This window comes from Phyllostomus discolor, chromosome 3 (assembly GCF_004126475.2).
Source record: "Phyllostomus discolor isolate MPI-MPIP mPhyDis1 chromosome 3, mPhyDis1.pri.v3, whole genome shotgun sequence".
NCBI classification, from domain to species: domain Eukaryota; kingdom Metazoa; phylum Chordata; class Mammalia; order Chiroptera; family Phyllostomidae; genus Phyllostomus; species Phyllostomus discolor.
This window is the reverse complement of record NC_040905.2, coordinates 52441874-52459834: the sequence shown is the minus strand read 5'-3', so window position 1 is coordinate 52459834 and position 17961 is coordinate 52441874. Positions and strand designations below refer to the sequence as shown.

Sequence of the window (17961 nt, the reverse complement as noted above, 5' to 3'; positions counted from 1 at the left end):
CACTGAAAGGGCACCTTCCGTTTAGGAAGCTATATCTCCTGTGGTCATAATTGCCACTCTACCTGGTTAGCCTGGATCTACTTTGGGGGCGGAAAAGGCAGGAAAGCCAGTACCTCTGCTACCCTTGAATTTTCCTTTTAAGCAGAGGCTAAAACAAAGTGAAAATCCACTGTCCCGGTGCGTCTGCCTCACGCCGCTGCCCCACAGCTCATTCCACAGACCCCTTGCCCCATCCCCTCAGGACACACCCAAGAAGTGATGAGGGTGCAGGAGGTGTGGTGTGGGTGGGAGCTTGTGGTTGTAGCTGCTGCTCTGCCTGTATTTGGGGATCTGAGCAGAGGGGGAAGCCATCTAAAAGCTGCTGTTTCACGAGGTCTGGGCACAGAGCTGCCCCTCCCTTCCTCCCTGAAGTTTGCATGAAGTGCATGTTAGGCTGTAATTAGGGGATCTGGGAGGAAAACTTTCCTGGTGACGCTTTGCTTTTCTTCTGCTTTTGGTGAAAAAGTGCCTCCTTCTTCTCAGGACCAGGACCTCTGCCATCCAGCGCCACAAAGAGACATTCTGAGCACACACACACATACACACGCACACGCACACACTTGCCTAGAGACAAACTTAAGGTGAGGGGAAAGAGCTCTAGCTTCACTTGATCTCCAGTCTCCAACTTCAGCAGGACTTGAGAACATTTGAACTTCTGGATTTCAGGACAAGGTAAAATTTCCATCACTTTTTTACTCTTTCTGCCAAACCTTGGTGCCTTTCAGATTTCAGAAAGCAATACATATCACGATATAGGCATACATTAAAACAAATTTTCTTATGATTTTCTTTTGATTTTAACATAACAACTCAACTTTTTTTAGCATCCATGTCAGATAAAATATTGTACAGCAGTAAACAAGCTCAGTCTAGAATTGGGGCAAGGATTAACTAGTATCCTGGCATTTGCGAACGCTCCTATAAACCTGGTAGACGGCTGGTTTCCAAGTGGTGGCTTTTCCATCTGCACTTCATCAGGCATTTTTATAGCACCTGAGAGGGGGAAAAGGAATAGTATAGGGTGAAGGAAATGCTGAGGAATGGGACTGTCCATTTCAGACTTGTGAGTTATGTTTTAGGGAGATGTGTGTGAAAATGAAAGTTATTGATATCATAGATAATAGCTGTTAGATTGATCATCTTTTGCAATGTTACCAATTTTGGTCCAGGCTTCTCCAGTTAACTCTAAATGAAGATCATAGAATTATGATGCATTTTATACAGAGAATCGTGTTGATGAATAATGTTAATATGCAAAAATTTTTTGTCGTGGTTGTTAAAATTATTTTAAAAGTTAATTAAAGGAATTATTTATGTGTTGAGACTTTTCATCACCCTAAGCAAATCTGAACTCCTTGAGGTTTAATGAAATTGTTTTCTTTCATTGACTATGACTGTTGTGTTGAAAATAAGATGGCTTATTATTTTGAAAATAGGTTATTTTATTTTCATTTCTCACTGGAAAAACACACAAAGTGGCCAGTACATTTGGGGACTTTTAGGTGGAAACTGTTCCAGTCCAGGCTCCAGTGTGACGTCATAAAATCCAATGTGCTGGCTGGCTTCTTGGAAGCTAACGGTTCTTAGGAAATCCTGTGAATTAACTTCTTTCTAAGTAAAATTCAATATTATTCATTACAAATGTAGTTCCTGGTAACCGTTTTTATTTGATTATTTCAGTATACTAATTTGCAGTAATTTTATGCACACTTCAGTAGATAATTTTTCAATATTTATACTTTGATATTTTAATGGAATCATAAAATAAGAATATTGTCCTACTAGAAATATATCATAGTAGTTCTCTTTGGATTAGTTTTAATGTGATGTTTCTTAATCTTTTGCATTAGTTTTTAACATCGAGTCTATGTATTTCTACTAACAAAGATGTTTTTCCTTCCATTCAGTAAATAGAATGTATGCCAAATGTTTATTGAGCATTTAAGTTTAGTCTTTAGTTATTTGGGGGCTACTTAATAATTTAATTGTTTAAGCTAAGAGAGAATGACTTTACATTTTTGGTAGTCTCTTCCAAAAATTGGAAACAGCTTAAAATGGGAAAACTAGATAAGAAGTATTGTGCTTAAATTTGATTAAATGAGCAAGAGAAAACCAAGTACCTCCAGAGACCCCTGGTCCCCAGGAAGAACGTACCCAGGGTCCAATATTGCTGTCAGGAGTGTCCAGCGAGCTAGGGCTTTCTACAGGAAAGAAGAAAGGGGAGAACATCATGTTCTTATAAAGTGAGTCATTTATGTCAGCTGTGCCCTGTCTCTTAAAGGAATGACTGGCACTGTAATTTAGAAGTGCTGAAGAGACTTTCACCGGGAAGAATCAATTCATTATAGTCCCAGTGGTTTCACATCCTTTTCATTCCTTTGGGAGCAAGTAACACATCCAGGATAAATACATTCTACATTCAGAGTATGCAGAGTTTGAGTAGATGGTCTGCTACACAGTCTTGCTTTTTAGCATCCTGGGTGGAGAATATTGGTGTTTTCTGAGTAGTTGAAAGAGTCTTTGAACCCTTAGGTGGCACTACACTTCATCTTTGTGAAGATGAACAAGAGTCGTATTCAGGAAATAACTCCCTTATGCTGAAAGCACAGCATTAGTTCTTTTTTATTCCATGAATGTTTTGTTTTCAGATTCTATTTTTAAGGTAATGGTGTTCCACCAATTAAAACTCCAACAGAATGAAAAGCAAATTTGAAAATAACTTTTACATTATAGTCTTCTGTTGCCTGTAGTTAGTTTTCCAACAGCCTGGATTACGATTAGCACCCATATTACCTTGTCTATGTTATTTAAATGCAGTCAGTCTGTTATTAGAAGTAACAAAGTGTTGTTGGGAGGAAATAGGGAGGGATGGAAACTTGAATATACTTAGGATTTTAATCAATAGTGTTTAAGGAGGATTAGAGGAAGCAGCTGGTTAAATAAATATTAGGTGTAGAGTGGTCGTGATGGTATAAATTAATAATGCAGCTCTTTCTTTGCACCATGAATGGGAAGGTCTGTGATGGTTCCGTGTGTGAAGTGCGGTGCCTGGGTGCCACCTAGTGGATGAGTCAAAGAAGGCTCTCTCACCAGCCTCCTCAAAAATTCAGAGACTTCCTTCCATCTGTTAACATTGAATGCAAACTGCAGGCCAGACGTTGGGATAGGTTTCTCAGAGTAGAAACTACAGTAAACGACTTTTATATACTTTAAAAATCAAGGCACTACTTAAGGGTGATTAAATTCCAATGGTTGCATTTAAAACCAACTAACTCTTTACTAGGGAACTTACCATTAACGTTCTGCCTCTATGAGAAACTGTAACTTGCTTCTAATGTAGGATTTGGTTTTGTGAGATGTCAGACCTAGTTCAAAAAAAGGTGGGGGAGAGTTTGAATCTTGAATCACCATTTTTTTTGAATGGAAATACATTTTTTGTCAGGTTTATTGTTTCAAATTTATTTATTATATTTAAATAATTCACATTATTTAAAAGGGTTAATAATCACTAGCTTAAAAGGTTAGCACACAGAAAATAGCACATATTACTACATGTTATTTAGATTTGTTTCATTATATGTAAAGGATAATAGTAAAAATTGCTTTGGGTAGTGAGGTTTCTTTTTTCTTGTCTTTTTCTTTTTTACCAAATAGTGTGCTCAACTGTAATAATTAGCATATAGAACAACTTATTCTATACCTGTTATCCATATGCAGTTTTTGAAGCAGGAACATTGCTTCCTTTAAATTGCCATGATGGAAAAAATCCTAGGCAGGAACAATTACAATGGAGGTCAGTGTCTGAAAGAAGCATCAGGATATCATAGAAAATTAATCCATCAGAATATTAAACTGAGAGTTTTGAAAAACTTTTCCCGAGAAGATATATGAATTGTTGCTCCAACTGGCTCCCTGCAAGATATATGACTTAATGGTAACAGTGTTCAGCACATCAGCATTAATCAAGGCCAGTTCTGAAATTCAGATTGGATGGAAAAAAATGCCTCAGTAGGAAAAAAAATGATTATTTGTTACTTTGCTGAGTCTAGAGGTATAACCCATAAATCGAGGTAGGGCCTGCCAGTGTGGAATGGAAGTTTCCTCTGTAAGGAACTTCGGTTTTGTGTATGGAAGTGAAACCTGCCTGGTGCAAGAAGGAGCTACTCACTAAGTCCTTTTTCATTAATGGCACAAAATTATAGCCTCCATTGGTCAGTGGTGATGGCTGGAAACACTAACCACCATGTAAAATAAAGCATACTATCTTAATTTGTATTTCCCAATAAGTCATTATCCCCCTGAAACAGGTCATCCTGTTGACAATGTCAGCTGATCTCTTTGTGATTCAGGATGAATCGCAAACCAGTTGCCAGTGAGAGTTAGTGAGAGGTTGCCTGAAAGGCTAAAGGACATGACTGTAGAAGCTGAGTCATGGGTTGGAAAACTCTTACAGGAAATTTTCAATGATTTTTCATGACATAATGATACTATTGTAGAAAAGAACCACCTTTACAAGAGAGAATCAGCCAGCTCTGTGAAAAGGTCTGATGCTCCTGGGTTCTGGGTTACATTACTGTAGCTCCTCATAATGGCTTCTCCAGTGAGGGAGACCTGCAGGGGGGCTCGCTGGTATTGCAGAGTTCTTAGCTATATTCAGAGAAAATCCAGGATTTATTAGGGTATCAAATGGACTATCTTACATTGCCGAACTGATTTTGAGCTTCTATTCACTGTTTCTATAGCTTAACAGGGGGCAGGCGAGTGATGTCTGAAATGGGGTAATGCTAGAAGGCCAGGAGGCTACTTTGCAAAACAAAACAAATCAAAAACAAACAAAATAAGCTAAAGAGGTCTAAAATTCATTTGGAAAACTTACTAATGTTCAGGGATTGGTTTTCAGTCTTGCAAGAAAAACAGAAATGTTCCCTTTTGTCCAGAGAGAATACGATTTAGTTGAATAGTTACTAAATCCCACTTACTGTGTTCCAACTACCTTTACTGTACACATAAACTCCAATTAAAGTTAAATATATTGAAGTTATTTCTGAATTTTTAAAACTTTTCTCAAAGTTTTATAAGTAACATCTTGGCTCAATCTTCACCTATATACTGTGTGATTTTTGTTGTTGTTTTGAGTTTGGAGATCACCTCATTTCATCATTCATGCATGCATTTGTTCATTGAGGCAAAATTTATTGAATAACCTGCTTTTTTGCCGATCACTGCAATAGCACTATGTGGCTCTCTAACTTTATACCTTGAAAATTAATTCTAAAAAAATTAGAAAATCAAAACTGATGATAATGAATCTAAAGTACTGCAGATCCCGAGGAACAGAAACAACCAAAAAATCCTAGGCTCAGAGCTTTGTTTTCAGAGAATTTTGAGCACGGATCTTGAAAGTCATTTTCTATTTGCCATCTCCTAGCTGAGTGGGGTAACAGCTTTGTTTCTCGGTTATGTGGGCACAGATGGGCCTGGGAGGGCAGCTCAGAGACTTCAGAGCCCCAGGAGGCCTAGGGCCCAATAAGATGTCTAGGTGGATGGTCAGGAAAAGCAAAAATCATTTGCACATAGATGCCATCTACCAGTTTGCAACTAAAATTCAGATTGAGCACAGAATGATTTACTGTATATGATTTGCACAGGCCACCATGCTGGGAGTTGCCAAGTAATTGGCTCGAGGAGTTCACAAGCTAGTGGAAGAAGACAGATGAACACACACTATGAATCACTAGTAAAATTTGCCAAGTAGATGTAGTATTGGGCCTTCCTAGGCTCCCAGGTCTTTTCCCTTTGAACTTATCCAAACTTTCCACCCGCTTCTGTCTCATAAACTGAGACTCCTGCCCTGCTTCCTCAACCCAAGAGGACCAGAAGATCTGATACTTCTCTGGTTTATTCATTTCTTGACTGGTCACACACCTAAGTGTAAATGAGTTTCACTGGCATTTACATTTCAAAGCCTTTATCTCCTTAAAGTAAATGTTTTGTTTTCTGTAAAAAAGAATTTCAAACATCTGGAGGCGTAATTAAGCTGATTTAGTCATCTCTGGTCTTCTATCTCAGTGAACTCCACTCAAAGGGCGAGGCCAGAGGGAATCCCTCAAGGCCTGTTTACAGAAAGCTGAAGGACCCTGGGCTCTGATAACTACTTAGCTTCTCCCTGAGCCTGTTCAACCTGTCCTTCCACCCCACCCCCATCCCAGTGGCACCCAAACCCATTCATTTGACCCTTCTTATTCACTTTGCCATAACCCATTTTCAGGGCTCTCAGCCCTCATTACCGGATTGGGTTGCTGCCCCTGAACAAGGAAGGCACCTCTAGCTGGTTATATTCTACTGTTTGAGCCCTTATGCCACCCCCAAAAATCTGGGTCTAGAAGGAGGGAATAATGAGAATCTACATATATGGTCCCAAAATTGCTCTAGTCAAAGTGCTGAAGGAGGAAGTCAGGAATATGCACAGGGCAAGCATAGGAATTAGTCATCACGTTGAAATATGAGTCAAAGTCAACATCTTTTGAAAAATGTGGCCAGGTACTTAACTGCAATCTGTGTCAGAGAAATTTTGCCATCGATGCTGATTATAGATTCTGGAAAACTAACTGTGGAAAAAAGAACAGTGAAAATTTGCTTTGGCTATATAAAACGTAACACTAATCAGAGTCATTTGTTTAAATTTCTTCCCATTTCATGTTTAACATATGGCACGCTGACAGTCATGTTTTAGAAGCTGTTTCAGATTACTTATGCTCTGATTCCACATCTTTGATTATGCCACCCTTGTTCGGTGCTCCTGTAAGATACTGATCTAATCTAATATAAAAATGTGCTTCCCACTTTCTAAATTGCTAGGACTGATGGCCCAGATTGAGCGAGCTGATTTCCTTTCCTTTCTACCCTGTAGCTTAGAGGAGAGGGATCACTAGCCTTCAATATTCACTTCACAGGGGGTATAAATGCTGGACATTCAGTAGGTGCCCTATTGTTGTTATCAGTGTCCAGTCCAACGCTGAATATGCGGCACCAGCAGTCTCCTTATCTTCTATCACAATTGCTGTATTTCAGATGCGCGAACCCCTCCCAAGTCTAGGCCCTTCCCTGACTTTGTCTTTCTTTCCTTATCAGTCAACTTTCTACCTTTCAATGTTTTTAAATTTATAAACTCTTCTCAAATTTAAATAATGATAATTGGCATAAAATTTATGAAGTAAATAATGCTAATTGGTAATATTAATAAAGCTCTATGTTTAAGGAAAGCAAGACTGGAGGCAGGAAATGAGTTTTAAGAGGCCATGTAACAGGATGGGCATGATTTAATAAGGGTGCATTGACTGGATGGGGAAGAGAAGTCAAAGACATGGTGAATATTTCAAGGGTAGAAGGTAACATGAAGAGGCATACAATTAACTAAGCTTGGGAATAAAGGAAAAGTAAGTTTTTAAAGACAAAGGTGAGTCTAATTTAGGAAGTGAGCGAGCCAAGAACCCATCTGAGTTGTGCATATCTTAAGCACAAGGGAGAAGTCATGGCTGGAAATAACCACTTGGAAGTAGTCAGCATTAAGATGGGAGTTGAAAATCATATGCAAGGGTGTTATAGAACAGAGTCATCCACCTAGCCCTGGCAGAGCCAAACACTAGACACTCAGAATTGCAGTGGAGAAAGATTGGCTATTTTATTATGAATAACGTCATCCAGGAGAGCAGGAAGTTAATGCCCAAAGCTGAAACTTCCTGGTGGTGGTGTGCAGGTTACGGATTACATAGGGCAAAATCACAAAAAATTGTGGATTAGAGTTTAGGGCTGTGCTGAGAGCCAACCTGTTGAAGGTGTAGTAGGGATAATGAATCATTTTTTCAGGTCTTAAGGACAGCTCTAAGGGTTTGCTTTTGTTTTGGTTTTGTTTTTTTTCCAGTGCCTCTTTCTGTTTGATCTCCTGGGGAAAGTAGTGGGGGGGGGGGGGGGGGGGGGGGGGGGGGGGGGGGGGGGGGGGTGGGGGGGGGGGGGGGGGGGGGGAGTGTTTACCTGCTCAGCTAAAGGCTTCAACTGAAACTCACTTAGGTCAAGATATAATCTTTAGCCTGTCAGAGGTCCACACCCTGTGAGCATCTGTCCAGTCTGGGCTCTATGTTCTGCTGAATATCCATAGCAATGGCTAGATCTCTAGAGGGTATAGATAGAGAGAAAAAAGATTATTTTTAGAGCTAGAATTTAAAACTAAATTTAGTCAAAGTCATAAAGAACCATGGTTTCAATTCTTCTCTTTCTTTGATCATTCTTTGGTCTTGAGGGAAAGGGGGAATACCACTCTGGCTGATTTCTGTTAACATTCAGGGGCAGAGGTGAGGATTAGAAATGGAACTATTATATTAAATTGAAATAGTTTTTAGTTCTTTGTTTACCATGAATGTTGCTTACTATTATAATGTTTGACTTTTCCCTGGGAACTGCTTTTAGTTCTAAGATAGATCTTAGTCAAAGACATACGACCTCTAACAGTTAGGAAACATAATTGACAAGGGCTATCAATATAATGCATCCCCATAATAACCCAAGAAAGAGGCTTGCCATTCCAGAATGTAGCCAGGAAAAGAGATTGTCTACTGGGTCTTTCTCACATCTTGTGACAAAATAGCCTTCTCAATAATTCTATTTTTCTGACTCTAACTTCTCTGGAGGTATTAATAGGTATAGCACATTGTATTAGCTGTTGTTTAAACTATTTATTTTGCCAGCAAGTATGTAATCTAAAGCAACCTTATTGTGTAAGGTCTCACATGTGCTGAGGACTCTAAAGAGGTCTTTTGGAGTCCTAGAGTTCAATCAGTAGAACAGGATAAATGGCGTATGTTAAATTCCATAATATCAGGTATTTAATAAGAAATATGTCTGTGAAAACAGAAAATAAACAAAGGTTAAGCAGAGAAATTATAAGGCAGCTTCTAAAGGCTGTCAGTCAAGATTTCTAGAATTAAGGCTGAAAGCATCTTCCATAGTTTGAAATGACTGATGATGTATCAGATGCTCAGGTAAACTTTCTGCATGGATTACACAGCGTCAAGTCAAAGATTGTTTAAGCATCAGCTGTTGCAGCAATATTCTAAATTTTATATCAAGCTGTCCATCTTTAGCTTGCAAGGCTTTGGAGAAGGCAGTTTTAATTCTTAGTGATTCCTCGTCAAAGCATGGGAGATAAATTAGAAACATGTTTGGAGAGTCATAGGCAGATATTGGAGGAAACTAGAATAATTCAGGATTCAACCAGTTTACAAGTAGAGAACAAAACAAAATCCAAAAGACAATAAACACTAGAATCTAATATCCACAAAGGTATATTATCATTTAATATTACAGTTATTGTATTAAAACATGATTTTTTCTCTCTAATCATCCCTATTTTTACCACAGATAGCCAAGTTAAGACTAATTTATTTGCAAAATAAGTCACTTCAATAAACTTGGCCTGATTAATTATTAAGTCCAGCAAGAATATTAATTAACCACATAGGCCTTTTGAAGTGTGCTTTGTTGGAGTCTTTCATGAGGCATCTTTAGAGTGAATGTAAAGGGCCTCTCAAGTCCAAAAAAACCAAGGCAAAGACTTTCCATTAGACATTGCCTGCAGTACCTATAGGTTTGGGTGAGTTCCTCTCTTCTTGAGGTCCCAAAATGTATCAAGGTTCCTGAACCTGCCAAGAAGTGATATTCTTTATTCACATAGTAAGGCTGCTGGGAACCAGGTAAGCAAGATACAAGGACAGTACTTCCAACCATTTTTATTGGCTTCCACAAGTAAGTCTTAACTCCTTGAAGCTGTGTGGTCACATTCAAGTCTATGCATTCCCATTCAAACATGCCATTCTAGTCAAAGCCTTGATAATAAAAACTAGTTTCCAATTGTGTCCTATTAAAAAGGGAACAGATTCTTACTGAACTAATACATTTTGGCATGAAATAATCATTTTGGCATGAAAATAAAAATACTTAACTCCTTAAGGGTTAGTTTCAGAATTCTGGAAGGATTAAGTAGGAAGAAAAAAAATCAATGTTTTAATTCTGTTTGCAAAGGTGTAATTTACCAAATTGCTAAATCATAGTAGGTTAAGAGAAACAAATGTCCTTTTATATGGAAAGCAAAAGTATTTTTAAGAATCTGCAATATTTTAAACAAAAATTCATAAAAATTGTAATCATTCTCAGTTCACTCAGTGCCTTATAATCAATTTGTGCAATTTGTGTTTCTCTTGATCACTTGTCAGCATTTCATGATTACAGTTATTCCTTAGAGTTCTGTAAGTCTTTATTTATCTTAAAGGTACAATCTGAAAGTTTATTCTCAAAAGACCTGTGTTTTGAAAAACAGAGTCCTCTCTGTTTTTCTCAAGATGAAACATATTTTCAAAAGTATCACGGTAAAATGACTATCTGTAAATGGCAAAAACTTTAAATAATATGGTTATATATATATATATATATGTATATGTATAATGCAATTGGCAAAGAATTTTCCTTTTTTCTGCAACACAACATTTTAAGATACCAAGTAGAATTACAAATGAAAACACATATCAGGATACCACGGACTCTTGGAGATTATGCAATTTCCAAAAAATTCATTTTTAGTAATGAGAATATAAGAATACAAACACAATATAATTATTATTCTTTATTTGACAAAGCTTCCTATGTGATTTTAGTATTTCAAATAGGCCTAATTAGTTTAAATTTATTCTTGTATAAAGAGAGAGAATAAATTCTTGAAGTATACAAGGTCCCCCTGGAATTACCCAAATCTACTTCTACTTCCCCCTGGAATTTCCAAAAAATTCATTTTTAGTAATGAGAATATAAGAATACAAACACAATATAATTATTATTTCTTTATTTGACAAAGCTTCCTATGTGATTTTAGTATTTCAAATAGGCCTAATTAGTTTAAATTTATTCTTGTATAAAGAGAGAATAAATTCTTGAAGTATACAAGGGCCCCCTGGAATTACCCAAAATCTCCTTTTACATCCTGAACCCGGGATGTTTGTCAAACATGCTTGACCAAAATATATTATCACTATGAAATGATATTAAAGTATTCTTTTACTCACAGTGAAAATAAAAGATTTCTCACATAAATATAGATTACCTATTATTATCAAAGCCTTAGTTCTTAGGATTAAGAGATTGTTTTCTTGAGTGATTGAATAACTGATGCAGAAAATAACACAGAAAACTACTTAAATAAAATATAGAATTATTGCTGTCTAGTTAGAAAATTTTTCATAATATCTTACCTGGAGCAGAACAGAACAATATAGGAAAATTTTATCCTTTTGACAGTGTGAAAGAGAACTGAACTCCAATTCTCTACTGTTACTTTAGGTACTTAAATAAACTTACCCTATTAAATTGATTTTAATCTTATTTACCTTGACCATACATAAATTTTCTTTCTTAGGATTCCTTTTCCATAAACCTCTATGACTTTCCTGGACCCTCTTAGTTTGTCTCTTCTTACTTATTCAGAAAAATAAATCTTATTTTAGAATAATCAACTTTGTTTTAATTTCTTGAAAAATATATTTCCATACCTTATACCCTTCTCCACTGAAAACACCCATTATTTCCTTCCACACTAATTAGAATTTATACCCTTATAACATTAATTTTTACTGACAACTAAAATGTAAATAATCAGCATTCTTTATTTTTTATTTTTTATCCTCAGGCAAGGACTTTTTTTTTCCTTCCAGAGACAGAGGAAGGGAGAGAGTAACATTGATGTGAGAGAGAAACATTGACCAGTTGCCTCTCATAGGTGCCCTGACCAGGAATCGAACCTTTTTGGTTACAGGACTACACTCCAACCAAGCCACACTGGCCAGGGCGTAAACTTTAGATCACCAAATTTTAAACATACTTCACAAACTTGAGAAAAATACATTCTTTCATTGGCAAAAGACAAAACATTTTCATTAACAAATACAAATTTATCTTTTAATTTCTCTGTAATAAGAGGTCAAAAAGAAGTAAGCTTAGACACATCAAGCAATTAATGCTTCAGTACTTCATGTTATTTGGAAATACTTAGACATTCAATAATTTTTTATGCTTTAACTTAGTAAACTTCTAAAGTTTCAAATTACCAAAGAGATTTAGAAAACTATTTGAGTACACATACAATATAATTATTGGTAAAGAGGTAACCTAAAAGAAACTTTTAATTTCATTTACATTTGTTTAATTTACTTGCTTCTAACAATTAAGTTTAAATTACTTATGAATATTTTAACATACCATGTTATTTTTTTTTGCTGAAAAAGTTTACAATGCAGATGACATGAACTGATTTGACTGACAAACCCAGGTAGAATAAAAACATTATTTAATGCTGATAATTTAAAGATATGCTTATAAACAAATCAAACTCAGACCAATTTAATATTAAATATTTTCCTAAGTAATGTGATTCTGAAAACCATTTGGGTTAGTCTGTTTTATTTTTAAGAATTCTCATATAAACACTTGTTGTTTAAGTTACTTAATATAAAAATAAGCAGCCCTGGTGGTTGTGGCTTAGTGGATTGAGCCCTGGACTGCGAACCAAAGGGTTGCTGGTTAGATTCCCAGTCAGGCACATGCCTGGGTTGAGGGCCAGGTCCTCGTTAAGGGGGCACATGAGAGGCAACCACACATTGATTGTTTCTCTCCCTCTCTCCCACCCTTCACCTCTGTCTAAAAATAAATAAATAAAATCTTTTTTAAAAAGAGGTAAGCAATATCATTCATCAGTCAAAATATGCTTACAGTACAAACATACACAGGCGTACATAAACATACAAATAATTATAAACAGAGACCTCATAGCCTTAATGTTTAATCACTAGCTTTTGTGTCCCAGGTACAATTTAAACCCTAGAAGAAAAATTCGATCCAAATTACAATCCTAGCAGATGAGCTAATTTAAGATTTTGATCAAATGACCAAAACTTCGCCTTCAGTAAAACAAATAATATTAACAAATAACATCCCTCCCTCACATTCATACATTTCCCCCCAACATAAAACATTTTCACATTTAATTTGCTAGATTTAGACCAATTTCAAAATTGGTTTCAAGTTAGAAACAAAATTTCATGGCCTCTGTTGAGCTTCCGCTTTGCACCCTTCAAGGTCTTCTGAACCGCGACAAATGACGTCACAGTCAGACCCCTTCCAACCAGATGAGACACAGACTCAACAAATAACACAGTCCAGTAATCAGCCCTACTTGCTCATTTTAACTTCCCAAGGCTTTTTTTTTTTTTTAATGCAGCCATTAGGACAATCCCCTAAACCAAGTCAGATTAAGTCCCTTAAGGGTCCAACCAAAAGAAATCGGGGTGGGGGCCGGGAGCTCCCTAGGGTCTTCAGCCCATGAGGTTACTCACCAGCAAATGTTTCCTAAACCAAGTACCCAATTTCTCTCACTGCACATGAAAGCACTATAGGTCAGCCGCAGCCAGGCAGTGATGAACACCGCGTATCCATCCTGGAATAATCAGTTCAGGCAGCTGTTCAGACAGAACCTGGAGAGAATGTGACCAGCCAGGGGTTTGCCGAACAGCAGACAGAAAGCCCACTCAGGGCTGAGTCACTTCTTGGTTGTCATTGTTGCTTCAGAAGAGAAAGGGTTTGCTCACTCAGTGCTAATGTAACTGACAAAAATGGAGGTTCGGTTGCCTGTTGCCACAAAGCTGAACTCAGGAGGCAGATGCTGGTGCAAAAGGAAAGAGCTTTTATCCAGGTGCTGCATGATCTGGGAAAATGGCAGACTCCCAGCTCAAGCCCATCTCCTCTTCTAGCCATGGAAAAAGTCCTCAGCAAGGCCAAGACAAAAAAGCCAGCATCCAGAGTTCCTGCTCCATTTGAAAGCACAATCCTTCGGAGCCACAAGCATTGGCTGTCAGGACCCGCATGGTTTGTGTAGTCCCAGCCAAGAGAGCGTGCATCGTCAGGTGGGCAAGAGAGAGTGAGGCTCCCTCTTGGTGGGCATGGAACACAAAGCCATGGCAGCTATGAACTAGAGAGAGCTTTCAAAAATGACCAATTTCCCAAACTTTTGTGTGCTTCTGATGGGCCCACCTCCCAACCAATCCCTGCTCTCACCAGGCTAGAGGGACAGGCTTCTTTGATCTAGCACCCTCCCGCTGACCATTTTGACTTCTAAGATGTATTAGCTTGCCTTCTCCTGGCCCGCTCCCAGTTTGGTATGGAGTAGAAGAAGGCAAGGACATTATTTTCTGTCCATTATTTTGCTAGCTTTTTGCATGCTCGGTGTAAGAACCTCACACTGCCACTATCTTGGCTGATGAAGGAGACTCCCTGGCTCTTTGACTGACTCTTTTATAGTATCACTAACAGAGCCAAATGCTAGGACACTGAGAATTGCAGTGGAGAAAAACTGGCTATTTGTTATGATGGCACCATGCAGGAGCACGTGAAGCTAATGCTCAAAGTTGAAACTCCCCAGTAGCATATATGTTACGTATTATAGGGCAAAATCACAAGAAACTGTGGGTTAGGGGCTTAGGGTGGCATAGAAAGCTGACTTGTCAAAGGTGTATGAGGGTAATGAATGAGTTCTTCAAGTCTTGAGAACAGACCTCATGTTTGGTGGTGGTGGTGTTTGTTGTTGTTGTTTTTTCAGGCATCCCACTGTCTGATTTCTGGGAAAGTAACCAGGGGGTTATTCCACCTTAGGGCTCAGAAACTGAAACATCACTTAGGTCAAGGTGTTATCTTTAGCCTGCCAGAGGTCCACAACCCTGTGAGCATTAGCCAGGTCCAGGCAACTCTTCTGCTGATTTTCCAGAGAAAAGGCTAGGTCTGCTGAGGAGTAGATATAGAGAAAGGAGGGATATGGTTTCCAGAGCTAGGATTTATCAAGAGGGAAGGATATCATCTCAGGGAAAAACAAAGGGAGAACAGTGGGCCAAGAACTGAAACTCAGGAAAAAATTGATAGGAATGCATTTGCTTTACTTTTGCTTGATTTTTACTTTCATCAATTGTAAATGTCCACTGAGGTCAGGTAACATTAATTTTATTAATTCTTATATCTCACGGTTTTAGACATATGCAGATAGAAGTTATTAGAACTGTTCATTGAATTCAATGAAATTAAAATGTCATTTTCCAGCCTTGATGCTCTAATGAGAGATTTTCATAATGATAACCCTGAACCTGAGTAAGACCCCAAAATGTCTGAGTTGTAGTTATTTATTCATTTTTTCCCCAATACTGAGCTAGCTTTAAATATGTTGTTTATTTTTGTTTGCTGTTATTTAAAAATCAGTAATCAGTATGTGGGGTAGGTGGTAATTCACCAGAGTACTTGATTAACCCATGTTGTTTAGTTTAACATGTAAATGATTCACCACAGAATGCAACCTACAGTCCATTTAGAATCATTTTCCTAGTTCCTTGATCTTGAAGGCCTCTAAATTTTAAGTTAGATTGGAAACCAGATCATAAAATTTCTCTGGTATTTTCAAAAACTTGTTTTTTTTTTTCCTAACTCTTCTTCCCACTGCACCTGCCACTGCACTAGGTCAGCCATATAAAACACAATAAATAATTGAATAATTTTTAGTACACACATGTGCCAAATATTTCACTGTGCATACTTATATTAAATAGATTATTGTTGTTTATCTTAAGTTCATATTTAACTGGGCATCTTGTATTTTTTTGGCTAAATCTGATAACTCTTTCTCCCTAGCTGAAGTTCCTATAACTAGAATATAGCAAAAAAAAGATTTTTTCCATCAGTCTTCTGAACTCTTCTTCAAAATGTGAAAATTGAAATTACTGAATTTACTTTCACTAGTGAGATAAATGTATTAAAGAGATACTCTAAATAAAATTATGTAAGTACAATAATATACCAGTCAAGATGCAAATTTATAAAACATTTATAGCCATGGTGTTCTATATCTTATATACTAATAGCTGTCTTAAGAATACCTAAATGTGTATTAGTGATTATGTTTTAGTCTAAAATATTTTTAAATAGAGTGCATGTTAAACAATAAAACTTTTGTATTTTACCTTTTCAAGTTGACAATAATGTTAATAATTTTTTAAATGAAAGAGTATATATTCATTAAAATATATACAATGTACAATGAGTACAAATTCTCATATTCTAGCTACAGAATATCTGAAAGGGATATTTTCCCTTGTTAATTGTGTTATATTGTAGATGTGCTGCCACCTTGTGATGTTTTGAGGTATGAAAATTTAACACATTATATTCTCCTGTTACCCCAGATTGATAATTTGGTTGTCAAAATTATTTCTTAAGTAAAAAAAATATACATATGTATAATAATTCCAGTCACTAAACTAGAAAACTTGGAGTCACAGACTACAGGTTCATCACACTGCGCTGGAACCTCCATCCCAGACTTCCCATATTCCTTTCATCCATTTGGCTGCCTTTCTTCTTCACTTTCTTCTCCACCGCGCATCATCCTTGCTGAAATTCTCATTACCTGTCTCCTGTTGTCAGTAGAGGAAAAAAATCAAACTATCCACTTCCTCCACCTTGCTCAAACTGCTGGAAGCTGCTGGGAAAAACTCAAATCACACTGAAGAATGGGGACACTGTACACTTTATGTACCTGTCTTCAGCTGGATCTTTAATGCTGTGTTCTACCATATTTCTTAAAAGTTTTTGCTTCTGTCTCTGGCTGGCGTGGCTGAGTTTGTTGGAGCATCATCCAGTACACCAAAAGGTTCTGGGCTCCATTCCCAGTCAGGGCACCTACCTAGGTTGTGGGTTCCTTCCAGGTCAGGGCATATATGGCAGGCAACATCCATCCATCTCTCTCTCTCTTTCTCGCTCTCTCTTTAAAAAAAAAACTAACTAAAAAATATATCCACATATCCTTGGGTGAGGATTTTTAAAAAAACAGTTTTTTGCTTCTTGAAGTCTATAGCAAAGTTCCAAGCCTTCCTAATTCATCCTGAAAATAGAAGCCATATGTAAAGAACTACCCTTTCACTATCCTGCCACTCAAACTAGTCCCTGATATCTAACAACCCCATATTTTCTTTTTTCCCTTCTATTAGGAAAAAAGTCTCCTTTATCTCTAAGAGTCCAAGCAGTATTGCCCCCTGAGCTCTAAATTTCTTATCCTTAATTTTCTCAAAATCATTTCCTATCAATTAGCCTCTTTCCCTCTTGTATCTTCAACCTCTCCCACTCCGGTTATTTCTTCTTATTAGCATTTAATCATGGTTAAATCTTTATGTCTTAAAAATATATGACTTTTCCGACTCTCACATACATTCTGTCTACCAATCTTACTTCTACCAGAGCCAAACTTAATGAATTAACCTGCTCATTTTCTAACCCGGCACCTGCTCCAACCCTCACCTCATTGCAATGTGCTTTCACCCTTACCTACTCCACTGAAATGTTCCTCATGGGAGATTTGTTTCCAGTGTGTTTTCTTGGCGGCATTTAGTGCTGGTAATCACATTCCCTTCATGACAATCCCTTGCTTTTGTGACATCACACTTTCCTATGTTTCCATAAACTTCTTTGATTATTCAATCTCTGTTTCTACTTCAGGCATCTAAGGAGAAGCTCACCTGCTTCACAGCCACCTGCATTCCAACAGCCAGGATGCCTTGCCCTCACTCTACATATCCCCATGCGTCAAACCACCACTACCTATATGCCCAAGCTCCCAGATCACTGCATCTGTCCAGCATTTTCTCCTGAGTGTCCAAACCACATGCATCTTATCACTGGGAGGTCTCACAACATCTCCATCTCTGAAGGCCCCAGATGAACAGCTCTTCTTTCTCTTGAATTTGAACTTCCCCCAATTTTATTTAGTGTAATGAATGGCTCAACTTTCTCTCTACT

The 17961-nt window shown here is 37.5% G+C and overlaps 1 protein-coding gene across 2 annotated transcripts in view; it reads left to right on the top strand.

Annotated features, from left to right (window-relative positions):
* Window positions 1-319: 319 nt before the first annotated feature.
* The window catches only part of HAPLN1 (hyaluronan and proteoglycan link protein 1), a 69933-nt gene continuing 52291 nt past the window's right edge, over window positions 320-17961 (top strand). The window contains exon 1 of one of the 2 annotated variants that reach the window (XM_036020497.1): window positions 320-711. The gene's annotated coding sequence lies outside the window, so the exon portion shown is untranslated. The remainder of the gene's footprint in view (window positions 712-17961) is intronic. The other variant, XM_028522702.2, reaches the window with a different exon arrangement.